The sequence below is a fragment of the Lygodium microphyllum genome, chromosome 29, assembly GCF_053477565.2.
Source record: "Lygodium microphyllum isolate KBCC chromosome 29, Lygodium_microphyllum_v1.1.10, whole genome shotgun sequence".
Classification (NCBI taxonomy): Eukaryota; Viridiplantae; Streptophyta; class Polypodiopsida; order Schizaeales; family Lygodiaceae; genus Lygodium; species Lygodium microphyllum.
This window is the reverse complement of record NC_141163.1, coordinates 22,186,982-22,203,249: the sequence shown is the minus strand read 5'-3', so window position 1 is coordinate 22,203,249 and position 16,268 is coordinate 22,186,982.

Here is a 16,268-nt window from a genome sequence, read left to right as displayed (position 1 = left end):
ACAAACTATGGGTTTTGCTTTGGATACATTATTGGTAATGGTAGGAAGTTTAGGAATGTTGGGATTTGACGGGAGAGATGGCTTAGGGTTTGGATTTGTGTTTGATGGCAAGGCAGGTGGTCGTGTCCAAGATTTACGGAATGAAGATGGAAGAAAACGACTCTGATTAAATCTTCGAAAATTTGAATTGAATTGTTTGGAACCAAAGTTACCATTAGTTGGAAATTATTGTGGTCGCTTGTCTCGTCCGCGAATTTTACCTTCAATGTCATGGGCCAAGGAAATTACATCTTCAAGGGTTGTTGGCTTGAACATATTGACTTCCGCATAGAAATGTCCAAGTATGCCAGACATAAACTTGTGTTTATGAGTTGCTTCACGTACATCTTCGAGCATTCGTAGTTGCAATAGAGCATTCCAGAAATATTTGGTATATTGTGAAATAGATTCGTGATCCCTTTGTTGTAGAAGATCCCATTGCTTGATGGATTTTTCATGGAATTGGGGAGGAAGGAAATTCTGCAAAAATTTCTTTTGGAAAGTCTCCCAAGTAGTGGGATAATCAACGCTTTTGCAGACCACAGTCCACCATAAGGATGCTCGGTCAACTAAATGATTAGTGACATATTTAATTTTGTCTTTCTCAGCATATGTTTCTTCATGAAAATAATCATCAAATTGACTTATAAAAGCAAGAACAGTCTTTCCATCACGTGATCCATTGAATGTACGAAATTTGAAGTTTCTTTTACTTATCTTTGTTTCTTTGCGAATAGATTGGGCTTCAAGTGTTGCATCGATGGTACGTCGTATAAGATCTTCAGGTTGCAATCCATCTTGGTCGGTGGTAGATCGTTGCAGATTGGCCAATTGAGCTTGCAAAGCTTGTCGTGCTCTTCGTTCTTCTTGTAGCTGCATCATAATCAAATCCAACTTTTGCTCCATTGTTGGTTCGGGTAAATCACCTTCAACCATAAGATCATCCATGTTTTGATCAGTCATCCTGCAAAATTCCAAAAGACCTCACACACTCGAAACCTTGTTAGTGGGATGAGCGTAGCTCAAAGGTATATTTACAATGCTTGTATATATTTTTTAGTTTGGATTTTGTAGTATTTCTCCTTTACAATTGCGAAATTCGATGTCACAACTGTCTTCCGAGAAAATAACTTTGTGTATAGACTGTGTATAGCCTGTGTGTTGATGATTGATTACTGTAATCTGCTTCTATCAGTTCACAGGTGTGAACAGGGGCTTCCAGAGGGTAGTAGAGTGATTCGTGTGCTGCTGAGTATGAACCACCTTTATGATAGTTGTTGAAGATGACTTTTATGACTTTAGTGACTTGAGGAACTTGGAGGACTTGAAGCTTTAATCTAAAAGACTAATCGTTGATTTCTAGGACCTCAATATCTTCTCGCCCGATTTGGCATCAACCAGTTCTTCGTGCTGCCGCCGCCGTTTGATGAATTCGATTAGGGAAGCTTTTAGTTAAGCTTCTTTTGAAGCTTTATTGCTTATCCTTTAAGCTTGAAAAGCTATGGAGGAGAATTTCTTATCTGAAAAGAAAAACCAACGACTTCTTCAAGGATCTTCCCGCGTGGTCCTCCGCCTACAGAAGCCGGTCCCTCGCGATCTGAGTGCACAGCAAGGGGTTCTTGACTGCCATGAACACGCTGGTATCAACCGTTTGCCACGAGACTGACTATAGAGCTTGATCGTTCCAGGAGCTCCGCCTTTGCTCGAGATGGTAAGCGATTGGAAGCTCTCGATCTCAGCTTTGCTCTGATACCATTGGTGCACAGATCGGACGTCGTATGCGCGCGTAGTGAGTGTCAAAAGGTCCCCAAGAACAAAAGAACTCTAATTTTTGCACAAAAATCAATGAAGAAAGCTTGCACGACATGAACAAGAGACCAATTGGGTGCAATCTCCCCACATGCCTTATGTGAGCGCTCCATAAAGCATGTATTTTTTATATTATTCATCTTCAAGCTCAAGAAATAGCCCAATTTACAATTAGCACACTTTTGCTTTTGTGCCACTAAAGAATTAAAGCTATTGGGCGCCCAAGAAGTCAGGCGGTACCCAAATACAATGTCCAATACAAATATTTAAATCGTGCGCCCATGCACATACAAAAATAATAAATAAATATCAAGTGCTTTAATAAATAAGCACATCAAAATATAGATGCCATGCCTAAGATACGCACCCATAAAAAATTGACGATAATTTCAATACACACTATCCTCCAATGCTTCCCAATGCCACCGTGCTTGCTCTACACATCAACTGAAGCATTCACAATTGTTAGAAAAATAATACAATTAAACCGACAAAAGTGAATATCTAGCAGTCTTCAACTACAAAAATAAATTGGTTAGAAATCAATCCTAACCTTAATTTATTACGAGTGCGCACTCTAAACTCATAAACGTTTATTAATTTAAATATGTATTTTGCGGAATCACTCGCTATGGAATCACCCACTTACACATTAAATTAACAAAACGCCCGAAAAGGATAAGCGTCCCCATCGACTTTTCACACAAGAATCCACCTTGTGTATGAGCCCCGGTAATAAAATTTTACGGAATCCACTGCAAAACCTCACGGAATCCACCGTGGAATATGCCTCTTGGCGTCAGAAATCCCTCCCACACACACCTATCACAACTTGTTAAGATTAATCCTAAACCATTCCACAATGAGAAAAACTAAAACACACCATTCTAATTCATATACGAACAAACTATAGTAGATACTTGAGAATGCATATGCATACCAACAATATATCTACTACCACCACTAACTATCCCACATTCACAAACTTCTTCCAAAAGCCAGTGTTGTGGATGAGAGACAAGCCAATCCATAAAGCACAATAAGTATGAGAAAGAGAGCTAACATTAGAGGGAAAGTGATGAGAAAGAGAGCCAACATTAGAGAAAAAGTGTAATATGGAGAAACTAGTTTAAATTTTGAAGTAGTCACTCTATCTAGTTATATGAAAAAGGGGGAAAATTTCTAAGCCATAAAGCACAATAAGATGAGAAAGAGAGCTAACATTAGAGGGAAAGTGATGAGAAAGAGAGCCAACATTAGAGGAAAAGTGTAATATAGAGAAACTAGTTTAAATTTTGAAGTTGTCACTCTATCCACTTATATGAAAAAGTGGGGAAAACTTTTAAGCTATTGCTCCTTTGACTCCTACACAAAGAGTCAATTTTGAAAAATGTAAACCATCCTATCTACATGCCTATCTATGTATCATGGGATCTATTATATCATTCCAAGCTCCTTCAAAAGCTAGAAATATTGGTGGTGGATATTTGTGGACCATTAGTGGCATTGATCATCACCATTCTTTTTTTTTTAAAGACCTCCCTTCAAAAATTGATCATTATTTGGTGACAAGGTCCTTAACTTGAGAGGCATCTTATCACATGTTGTTATATATTTTGTATTACACTTTTCCTCTATAGAAATAGCCATTTTAGGTGATTAAGTCCCAAATTTAATGTCAAAATTTGCAATATTAGGTAATGGTTATGATTTTGGGGACTCAAAAATGATCCTATTTTTCGTCAGATTTGTTTCAAGACCCATATTTTTAGCCTAAAAATTGAAAATTTGCCTAAAACAGAAACAACAATCATCACCTAATATTATCTAGAATGTAGCTAGTGCATGGCATGGGCCCTTGTATTACGTATATTGAATATATTGCACATGCCACCTTACCAACCATGCAATCATCTCTATCTTGCATTTACACATGAATTGTGTTGCATTATCCCCGCTTAAGAAAGTGTGTCTGTCTTTAACTCTTTGTACAAAGAGTGACCAATCATCCATTTTATGAGCCAATATATGTTCTAATCACTGTAGTAATGAGAAGAATGAACAATAATCTCATCAATTACCTCATGATTAATGTAGTAGTAGCAATATGTTTCAAGTCCAACCGACACAAAATTTGAGAGAAAAGGTTGTGTGTGTGTGTGTCCTTACATGTGGATGTGTGAATGCATGCACACGTATCTATGTGTGCATGTGTGTATTCATATATGTATGTATGTATATTACAGACATAGCTACACAAGTGTAAATGGTGTGCATACACATGCATGGCATGTATGCATACATGTATGCACATGCATGTGCACATGTATGCACATTCATGCATATACACATGTGCACATGCACCATGCACATGCACACCATGCACCATGCGTATGCCTGTAGTTGTGCACTCTAGTATGGTGAGACTGGGGAGTTATTCATAGATACAACATTGTGTTGCATGACTAGTCAAGGAGAAGGATCTCTAGGTTCACTATCTACATTATTATTGGAAAAGTTGGATATTTTTGGGGATACCACAAATCACCTCCTTCCTACCACTCTTACTATGGTTGTGTCTATACATACAGCTTGGTTGCCACCTAAGGGTACTGGTGGTGCTACTTATGTATTGCCAAATTCCTCCCATAATATACCTAACCTCATTTAGGTAAAGACCTCTGTTTTTCTTGAATGTGAAAATCTCAATGCATTCCACCTTAGTGTTCTAAAAGAATTGCACTATTCCTAGTATGGAGAATATATACATATCACTACACTCATTACTAAGTTTGATTTGCAAACTTACCCTGGATTGCTGGCAACTCCAAGGCTTCAACAACTTGTTGGTTACGCCTTCACTTTGATCTAAGTTACTTCTTGAAGACAGGATTTGTATGATTCACAATTTTGAGTATTATTAAACTCCTCTATTTACAAACTTGAAGTATCCCTTTCTATGCCTCTAATAAATGTAGTTAAGGTAAAAAGTTTGAGTTGGTTAAAGTGTATCACAAACAAGGTATTAATTTTGATTTGTGAAGGGGATGAAAACCTAGTTGTGCCTCGACACCTACAATATGCATTAGTGGTAAGGTGCTAACCTTGTTCTTTTGTATGGATGCACGCAATAGGCACAACCCCTTCATTTCAAAACTCATTGTCCCCATTGGTATGAAATGGATTCTTAAGAGTAACCTTAGTTGTGATTCTGACTTGATGAAAAACTTGGCATAGACTCATCTTGGTGAAGTACTTTGCTTCATGCAAATGCTAAAAAGGTGTAACAGTTCTAGGAGTAGAACATATATTCAATCTCCAAAACCTTAGTTAAACTTTTTTCTTTCTAATGATTGAATAAATGTAAAACTGTACAATTTGGATTCCCAAAAGGAGAGTGGACTCACAAAGAGTACTTAAGCTTAGTTATAATAATCCAACAATCTTGATTTATTTGATGTTGTTAATAATCTTCAAAACCTCATCATCTACTTGGTTGAAGAAATTAATAAGTTTGTGCATCACTATTTGCTTACAACTCACAAAGAGTACTTAAGCTTAGTTATAAGAATCCAACAATCTTGATTTATTTGATGCTATCAATAATCTTCAAAACTACTTGGTTAAAGAAATTAATAAGTTTATACATCATTATTTGCTTACATAAAGACAAGATTATTGCACAAGATCATATCAAATTCCAATAATCTTCAATCACTTGAAACACTATTCCTTTACACCCAAGGAGTGCCTGTATTCAAGTGATCTTTTCTTACAATTATGTCGAGCCATGTTTAAACTTTCTTCCATAAAGGTTTACTACTATGTTTGCAAGATCAAAAGAGATTATAGACCTCTTTCTCATCCACATGGAAAATCTACAAACAATTGGTATTTACACACATTGAGATATTTTGGTCCTAATGAGAAGTTCATCCATAATAATTGTTTAGTACAAAACGCTCATTCTAGAAAATGACAAAACTTTTGAATTCTGAAAGCCGTTTTTTGACTTTCTTAATAGTCAAAAACTTACGTTGCTTCTTCCATCACTCACATAGCTTTAAAGACTAGCCTTCCTTCTTACAGATTTTATGTATCCAATTGTTGAATGATGTACATGCAATTGAGAGATGCGTAAGAGTAGCAAGACAACAATTGAGAGATACATAAGAGCAGCATCCTTTGTTGTCTTGCTATCTTTGTCCAATCATCACAAGCCTAGACCATCCAATCCTTTTCTACTTTATTCAATTCATGTTTATCATTGACTTCATCGATGCTCATCCAATCAAGCTTTGGGTGTTTAGGTATGGAGATCCTTCTACTTTTGTTTTCAAAAAAAGTTCATGACTGCAAAAGTGGTTTCAAGGCTTTCATAAGGGACACATGTATAGTATTAGCAAGCAAATCCTCTTCTTTTCATCAAGTCACTACCAGAATCATTGCATGATGACATACCCTAGGAGATTCTAATAGGTGAAACGTCTTAATATTGGCATACTCTATGTAATTTTGATCAAGTTGTCAACATCATTTGTAAATTAGTTCACCTTAAACATTGCTTCTAAAACAACATGCACATAAAGATGTGTGAATGTTTGCATCTAAGAGACATTGATAGATTTTTTTTGCTTGAAGCTAGGAGTGCACTAACATCCATCCCTCTATATATCCTACTTAGTGTGTTAAAATTGTCTTTGTTTCACCATAATGAAGCATGGCGTGTAATCTATAGTAAATTACATGTGATTAGATGAAAAGGAGGTGCAAACATGCTTAACATGTTTATACTAAGATAAATTAATTTGCGACCTAGATATACTAAGAGATGAATCCATGGATCATAAAATGAAATATTATTTCATGACACATGTGGATCGAGTTATTTAGCATACTAACAATTGTTAAGATTTTTTCGCAAATGCATATTTTTTAGTTGAGAGCATTTGGACAAGTAGTAGATGGTGAAAGATCCTTCTATCCTTTGAGAACAAAGGTGTGCTAGACAATTGGATGGGTAAAACTACGATGTATTCTATACCTAAAAAGTGGAAAGTGGTAATACTTTGGACCACTTCGATAAGGAGAGCACTCTTGCAAATGTATAGGAGACATTGGAATTTGCTAGCCATGCATAAATAAAGGAAGAGGGCATTGGTGTGGTTTATCTCTTTTTGAGCTGCACTGAAGTGCAATAACTCTAAAACAATACCGAGGGGGGTCCACCTTATAGAACATGTAAGATATCACATAAGTTCAAAAGAAAGGGTGTTATATTTAGTAAAATGTATAGGATTATATTCTTTGAATTACAACTTGAAAACAATCAGTAAGTTTAGTAAAGTAAAAGGGGTCATTTCAAGGCCTTATAGCATGTAAAGAAAGGGTATTTCTTAATATCCTCTCCACGAACATTATATAAATGATTTCTTTTAGGTGAACTCATGTTTGAAAATTGAAGCATGAAGCACACCATATGTAGGGATTTGTGTGCATGCATGTGTGCTAAAAAACGTAAGGAGTAAAGCCACACGTAGAGAGGATCATGATATATGTAATGGAATCTATGAAGCACCGCCCCTGAGTGGCCAAGAGCTAAAAGGAAGGAGAGAGAGAGAGAGAGAGAGAGAGAGAGAGAGAGAGAATCAATGTCGTAGCACTTGATGATAATATAGCGCATCCCTCAAACTTTCTCTCGTGATCTCTAAAAGGCATCACCTCCACCCTCATGAAGGTAACGTTACCCACGACTTTGACGTCTCCCCTTCTCAAGGGCCCCCTCAACACTCGTTATCTGTCACCTCGCACTACCTCCCCACATACTATACTATACTCTATATCTCCTCTCCAGTATCCCCCACGTTTATTCTATCTTCACTCCACCTTATTATAACGTCTAGATGCTCCATCTACCCACATGTATATTCTATCCATACTCCCACTCATTATAATCTCTACACACAATGTGCTCTTTAAAGGTGCAAAAATTCTCATTCTCCTTTCACACCACAAGACATTCCTTGCCTTGGCTCCTTCTTGGCCCACCTCAACAATGTCTCACACACTGGTACTAGCACTGTGCTTAGCTCAAACTTTGGTAGCCAATCCACCAATGCTAGCTATCTTGTTATTACACTCCTTTGGGCAAACCCGTAGCGTTTCCTTGCATCTTCATTGTGTGTTTCTATTAGCAAACATGTATCACCTAATTTTTTCTTTAGTTGCTATTACACCTTAATTGGCAATTGCCTAACGCTAAATATGTTAGTAACTTAGAATGGGAAATTCATAATTGAAATAGGGATATTGTGACCCCTATTATACACACCCCTTCGTACAAAACCATACATAATCATCTCTAATGCAAGGAATGATGTGTGGCCTAGATAGGGATAATTCCACAGATTTGTGTGAGAACATCAATTCTTTCATGATGAAAAAGGCTTGGAGTAAGCTATTATTGTTGGAGAAAATAACCATGTCATCTCAAAAACATTGCAATGTGACCTACTCATGAGATTCCTATATATGCATATACATAATGGCCAAACAATCCACCCTTTACAACACCCCTCTTATCTTATCTGTAGGCATCAATAAATATCATTCCCCTTAGATTAGCCTAGTCTTATTTCACCCATCAAGATTCTTGCGACACATGTATAGTGGCCAACAACACCTTTTCCAATTTCTCTTCTTTAGTGTTGTAGGTTTTCCTTAATGAGCATGATTCTCCCACTACTTGTGCATCTAGGTCCTATTTGATGGTAACCACTTTCTAAAGCATTCCATGAAAATCCTTCCCCTATCCTTTATTGGGAAAATACCTATCCAACTTGGTTTCCCTGCAATGCACACATCCCCAATTATATCCTTTTATACCCATCATCATACTAGGTTGTAGTACAAATTGTGTTATATTATTACATGGATCAGTTTGATGTTGCACATTAGCATAGAACGTCAATAGAGTTTCCTACAACAAGAGACATGAATGATATCTTGTAAGTGGTTCAAGTCGACATGCATGAAAATTCCTGAATCACTAGAAATTTGAGCTTCAAACAAAACCATTCTCTACTTTGTGTCAACTCATGTTAGTGTCAACATCGAGAAGTGCATCTATGTCTCTAATATTAGAGATGTAACCAAAAAGACACTTGCATTCTCCTATGCATATGCCTCTCATCAATTTCAAGAGTCCTAAAAATGTTGTCTTTATATCCAATGAAGACTAATTTTCACATATTAGTCAAAGGATTTGATTGAAACAAGTAAACACATATGAATGAGGCGACAAAAGTATGAGTGATCTCCTATTAAAAACACTAACAAGAGTGAGATCTTGGAAGAGTCATTCACATCTTAATTATTGAGAATATCATTCGTACCATAAAGAAAACCTTTACAAATCTAAATATACATAAAGCTACCTTGTTAGAAACTTAGTAAATTGACATTTTAGAACCAAAACACTTGCTTAAATGACATGTAGAAGTGTGTTGGAGATAAAAACATACAATGTCTACACATTTTGTTACACTTGGATGAACGACACCTAAAAGTAAAATTGAGATAAAAACATACAAGTCATACACACTATTTATTTTATCTCGATATACATAGAAAGCTATATAGGTATCAAGGATGACAAATGCACCCTAGATTGTTTGTCCATGTTACTTTATGGAGGCTATTAACTGTATTATTCAATTCAACTATACATCATAAATGATCGTTAATGTATTATTTGTATCTTGAGGGTTTAACTTATGATGTCATTCCTTGATTATGGCAATGGTATTCTATTATGTATTACAACATTTCTAATAAGAAATGAGGTCGTCTTTATAAGCATTCACTTAAGGAACTTAAAGGAGTTGGTTTTTCCCAAAGCAAATTAAATGAAACAATAAGCTTAGAAATAACTTGAGGCATCACAAAGCATAAGACTCCTATCCTATTTGTATGATGACCAACAAGAATTTATTTTCTACATAGTCAAATATACTTGTATAAGACAACCCTTAAGAAATCCCATGCTTTATAGACTCATTTCAATTGCCTCTATCCTCAAGCATAACTTGTTTCCAACTCCAAAAGCATGACATTCAAGCAAAGAAAGTAAGAAGCCTAAAAATGAAGACCTCAAGAAATTCATTGGCATAAATGGCTTCCAATTTAGTCAATATGGTCTACTAGTGACTTTGTGTGACCAATGAGAAAAGTAGAGGCGTGAGGGGACATGTTGACAAATTGACATTTTCAAGTGAATGATCACATAGTTATAACATTAAATTCTTACTATTGCTAATGCATTCTACAAACTATATCCTTACCATTTTGCCAAACATATTGCTAAAACCACACAATTCCATAACCCTTATGATGAATAGAAATCTATCCCATCAAGTTGATTAGAAAAAGGCATTTCCCTATGGCCAACCCACCTAAGACAATTGAGAGTTGCATTGTGAATTTCCCTAAAATGTAAAAGACTGTACCACTTAAGTTCTACAATCAAGGTAGCATGAATTTGATTTTGAGAACAATAGCCTTAGAAATTATTTTAAAGGGTACATTTAACACTGCAAGGGCCCTGAAGCACCCTAGGTTCCTGCTTATTTAATTCTTCAAGACCAACTTGATCGATCCCTAATTCTCCCTATGGGACATTACTCTTGTAGTCCTAAAAGAAACAATTAATGGACAGAAATACCTTTTGAAAAGATTTCAGAGTGCCATGAAAGAGTTTTGTAGGGACTTTATTAGGACTTGTCACTCTCCCCTTTTTAATATTGCTCAACTCAAATTTTACTTCTCTTTGTTAAATGGTCTATCTAGCATTGTATCCAAATCATTACTAATTTAGCTTGCATTCAACCCACGAAATTGATGCCTTTTTTCTTATATTCTTTCAAATCTTTAGGTTGAGTCCTAACAATTGAAAATAGATGCTTCTCAGTCATTATTTCTATACCCTCTTCATCCTCAATGAGATTGCCCTTCTCATCTTGTGTCATAACACTTGTGCCTTTTGTATGCTTCTCTTTGAGTGATTGAAAGAATGCTTGGTGAAAAGGCACTCCATGTAGAGTATCGTAAGCCCTCAATTGAAACTTAAGAGTTGGAAACTTTCTAGCTTTAGTGTAGTTTTAAGCATCTTACATGAGGCAAAAAAGAGGCAAAAAAGATACACATCCCCAAAAGAGAAAAGAAGAGAATCAATGATATTATCTCTAAACAACAAAAAGTGGATAAAGGAATGTTTTGACCGTTATAGTTGTATCATGCCTGTAAATTCTTGGATGCACTTCTTCTAGTTGACTAGAGTTTCTAATTTCATTGATAAAGGTCTTTTTCCAAACATTTTTGATGGCTAATAAAAATTTCTTCCCCTTACAAAGGTTGTATTAGACTTAAAAGGGGGACCTCCAAAGGTCTTTTGGCCACACCACATTTTGTGTGTCATCATGCAAGTGCAAAACTTCTCCAAAGATATCAAGGGACAACCACTCTCCAAACCCTCATGCATAAGATGTGCTAGCTCCTCTCCATGTGTTATATGTGTGCTTATTATGCCAAGTTAAGCTCCTTGTTTTACATGTCATGATGCTAGTACTAACCATTAACCTCAACTTATTGCTTGGTGATTTCCAATAGGTATTCCCCTCTTCCATCATGCAATCTATATAATGGAACCTACGAAGAAGATCCATAGTTTTTAAAAAAAGATAAACCAAAGTGTCATGTGCCTTTCTCTTCAAGTATTATGATTTCTTACAAACCAAAAGTATACTTGTTTGTCACTCTTTCTCAAACCCCTATGTCAAGTAGATGGTAGCTTATTACTACACTAGATGATTTTAGACATAGTGGCAAAGGTCCCAACTGAAGCACCAACGAGTTGTCAAGCCCATGTAGCAACTGTACAAACATCCCAAATAAGAATCTAAGCATATGGATAGCTTAATCCAAATGTTTAGATATGAAAAGCACATATAAGATTATTATGTTTGATTTTGTTCTAATGCAAAATGAAAACTGGTGTCACCATATTTCGTGGGAGAAAGATGAACTTTGTACCTAAAAGTAGAAAACAATAAATTAAACTATACAAAAGCTCCATATACTGGTGGGGTGGGAAAGAAAAGGGGGTGCAGGAACTATCATTGTGGAAACCCCACATGTTGAACCGATGTGGTAACATGAAATAATGGTACCATATTTGGTGAGAGAAGGATGGAATTTGTAATTAAAAGAAGAAAGAAATTAATTATGTTTGTATAAAGGGTGGATATTTGAAGGGTGGGGAGAACCCATCCAATGGCCAGCTTTGAAATTAGACAGTGAGTAAAGTAAATCCATATGAGCTTAAAGCATGTGGAGATTCAGGGGGCTTGATAATGCTTGCTCACCATATTGAACTCTTCGTTCTACTTGTGTGAGGCTTCTAAGGTGGGTTCTCAATGTATTCTATAACTCGAATTTAGTAAGGAAGTTTTCTATGTGAGTCTTATGATTTCATATTAAATATGAGAGATAAACCTAGCCTCCAAATTCAACTGATCCTAGGTGCTCCTTGAGTGCCACCCTAAGACTATCTCCAAACTTGCCAAAATATATAAATAATGTTTTAAAAGGGGCATAAAAAGATTATAATGTGCAAACACAAACGTTTATCGAAAACCATTAGACTTATTACTATTTTCAACTTCCCTAATCATGTTGTTCAATTACTACATTGTGATGTACCTAGTTGTTCAATACCTTAATACCACTAGGCTCTTCAAGGAGAGTTGGATGCATACTTCTATTTAGCATCTACCCCAATTAGCATGCAACAAGATTGATAACAATGCCACTTCAGCTAAACACTTTATTAAAGCTTCAAAACTCTAGAAAGTAAAGATATTCATATTTTTAATAAGGAGGTTATATAACTTGCCACATCATTGTCACTTTACTTCGAAGACATCCACAAAGACGTGTAAGAGACACACACGTCACAACTCTAAGATGCACACCATGAACTTAGTGTTGCCGATTGATCATCAATAGTATAAAAACATAGAATCTTATTCTAAGATAGAATATTGAAGGTTTGAGTGCTAAACAAAAGGGTGGTGCAAGGATAATAGGCAGAATATGCGATTGTCAACAAATGGGACAGTGATGTTTATCTCATGAAGGCTAATATAACTAGACTCCAACTTTTAAACAAGGCTCATAGTCCAACATTTAGAAGGTGGTTGGTGGGGCAAAATGCAAAACACTTGATATTAAGAAGCCCATCATTGTAATGAAGTTAGTCAAGAGGATCCTATAAAGGCTCTTTACAGGAGATCTTATAAGCATATGCATCCTTGCTAATTTGGCCAATGGTATCCTTGATGAGAAGGAGTCAATATACTTTTCCATTTTCATTTGTTGGTGTTCACTATGGAATGTCATAATTGTATAACATATGGATTTATCTTTTAACTATTTACCATTCTCAACGTTTGATATTTCTTAATTTCTACTCAATGTGCAAAATATACATTTGAGGAGATGGAGATGGAAAGGTAGGAAAGTTCAATAAGTACAACTTGGTGGCTTCCCTTAGGTTGTCAAAAATGTAAAGTAAGCAAACCAAGTAAAGGGTAAATATTTGGGCATACCAATATCTATAGTTCAAGAGTGTTTGAAATGAAATGTGAATGAAATGATTTTGCTTTTTCATGGCAACTTTGTCATCATTGTGATTCCAAACCCGTTAGCCACGACATGTGTAGAATGACATCATGGTACCCAAAACATACTATTTTGTGGAACAAGTGTATGAAGTATAGATATTTGATCATATACAATGAGCGAAAAGAAATCAATTTTTCTATAGTACCTATAATGGATGCTGAGGTGCTCTATTTTAATAAAAGACTAGTTTCAAGCATGATATTTACTCTAATGTGGGCTTAGTTCAATGTTTGAAACAATAAGGGTATAGCTTTGGCCTACGTGTATGCTCATAATTAGGAACTATTACTCAAATATTTTAAAATAAAATTAGAAGGCCAAAACCTTGTAAATTACATCTTGTAAAGATCTTGATGGAAAGAAATATATGAAACCCAAGCCTTGGTGAATGCACCCATAAGAAACCATCCATATCAAATGCATTCAAAGGGTGCTAAAAACCCCTTCTTACATGTGACAACACAATAAAATCACCCCTTTTCTTATAAAACTTACAAGTTACTTAAAATTACATTTGAAAAATCGCTTCTATACATTTAATCTTGTATGATTATCTTATTTTATTCAAATAAAATAAGTCTTCTGTTGATCACATGTGGTACACATACATTTTTTTAGGGGTTCATCCTCGACGAGGCCCAAACTAGGTTGCTTGATATAATATACAATTTGTCTACAAAAATATCTCACCAACTTACTCACTATTAGCCATCTGTCACCATAGAGATTATTGATTAGATAGGAAGTCATATCTTGAGCTCAAAAAACTCAATCACATCAAAGGAACCAAGTCTTATACATAAAGAAAAAACAACAATTGTACTACTCTTTTGCCCACGACTTGTTTGTGGACTTTCCACCTATTAGAACTAAGGGTATTGCCATAGCCCCTACTATCAACCAATTTTTATAGCATGGCAGGAATACAAAGTAATGAAAAATAAAAATATAGGCATTGCCATAACCCCTAGTATTAAAAAACCAATTAAAACCTCTGGGATTTTTGCCATAGCACCTAGTATTAACTAGTTTGTATAACATGGTATAGTTAAGAACTAATTGAAATAAATCAAATCGAATAAGAAATCAACCATAAAGAGATGTGATATTTGGGTCAATGAGTCTTACAATGAGTGTGATTTTTACTAATTTAAAATGACAATGGTTGGTTTTACGTGTTTATGATCACTTTTATAGATAATGTTATAAACTTACTTTGAAAGGCATATATGCTAAACCTTGCCCAAACTCTAAATAGTGAGAATATTATGTTGTCTAAGTACACTAGTATGTGACGAATATAATAGTTTACCAAAAAAATTCAGCATCAATGAATGATGAAAGGAGATTTTGTTCAATTAATACAAGGTAATATCATTGTTGAGTAATCAAGTGAAATCAAATGAACTCAAATGTGATACAAAGTCATATCTTTCTTGACTAATGAAATCACATCAAAGAAACTAAAACTTGCTACAACACATAAAGTAATAATATCACTATTCATATAACTTTAGAATGGTGACTTACCCAATGATTATTAATAAAACTTAGCCTTAGAACCAACATCATTTAGACTTCAACATCCTGCCATAGAGCTTACCCCTAGAACTCAAAAAAATTCTAAGAAACCATATGGATAAAGAAATAATTAAAACATTGTTTAAAAAATAAATCAAAATTTTGCATATAGATTACTCAATGAAAGGTTAATCAAGCTTGATAGCTTATCCTTTGGTATATATATTCTCCTTGTTGACATGAAAACCAAACTCATATCAGTGTGCATTCATGATAGATAGCTTTGTAGGAACATTGTCTAGTCTCTCATGTTGATATTTCTTAAACAAATGATCAAGTTGCGTGAATCATGCTTTAAGTAATCCAAATCCTTGCTATCATTAACACTCATTTGCAAGGATGCAGTTGATGACCACTGGATATATTAATGTGTGCAATTACTTTCAAAGAGGATGAATGACGTGTTAATTGGTTTCAATGAAAGGTGCAAATCAATTGGATTTGATGGAAGAAAAAAGAGCACAATTAAAGATAATGGAAAATATACGATGCAATTTTTAAAAATCAAGGTAAAATTTGATATTTGAAAATACATTTTTTTTTAATTGAAGGCAACAAAGTTTGCAAGTAAACATCAACTATTGTAAATAGTTATAAAGGACCAAGGCACAAGTTGAATCGATTTTAGAATAATTCTTCAAAATATCGATAGCATTCAAAGATTATTTATTGTAAAAAATCAATTATACACTCACTCGTGCAAATTAGATGAATACACATGTACAACTTATTGTCTCCCAAGTTCTATGTGCATTATTTAATCTTGTAGGCTAGAAAAGGTTGTGCTTGCATTTGTATTTCCTATGCTAAAGTAACAAAAGCCTAAGTTAAATCCCAATCATAGTAAGTGGACAAGAGAAGGCACCAAAGGCTCAAGGGTGGCTACACAAGATAGACTCAATGTTCTTACTTGTACATTTTGAGAGTTCAAGTTTTTATCCTCTTCTTTTCTTGCTACTACAAAAGCTTTTAAGACAGACATTGAAAGCGAGAGAGAGAGAGAGAGAGAGAGAGAGAGAGAGAGAGAGAGAGAGAGAGAGAGAGAGAGAGAGAGAGAGAGAGAGAGAGAGAGAGAGAGAGAGAGAGAGAGAGAGAGA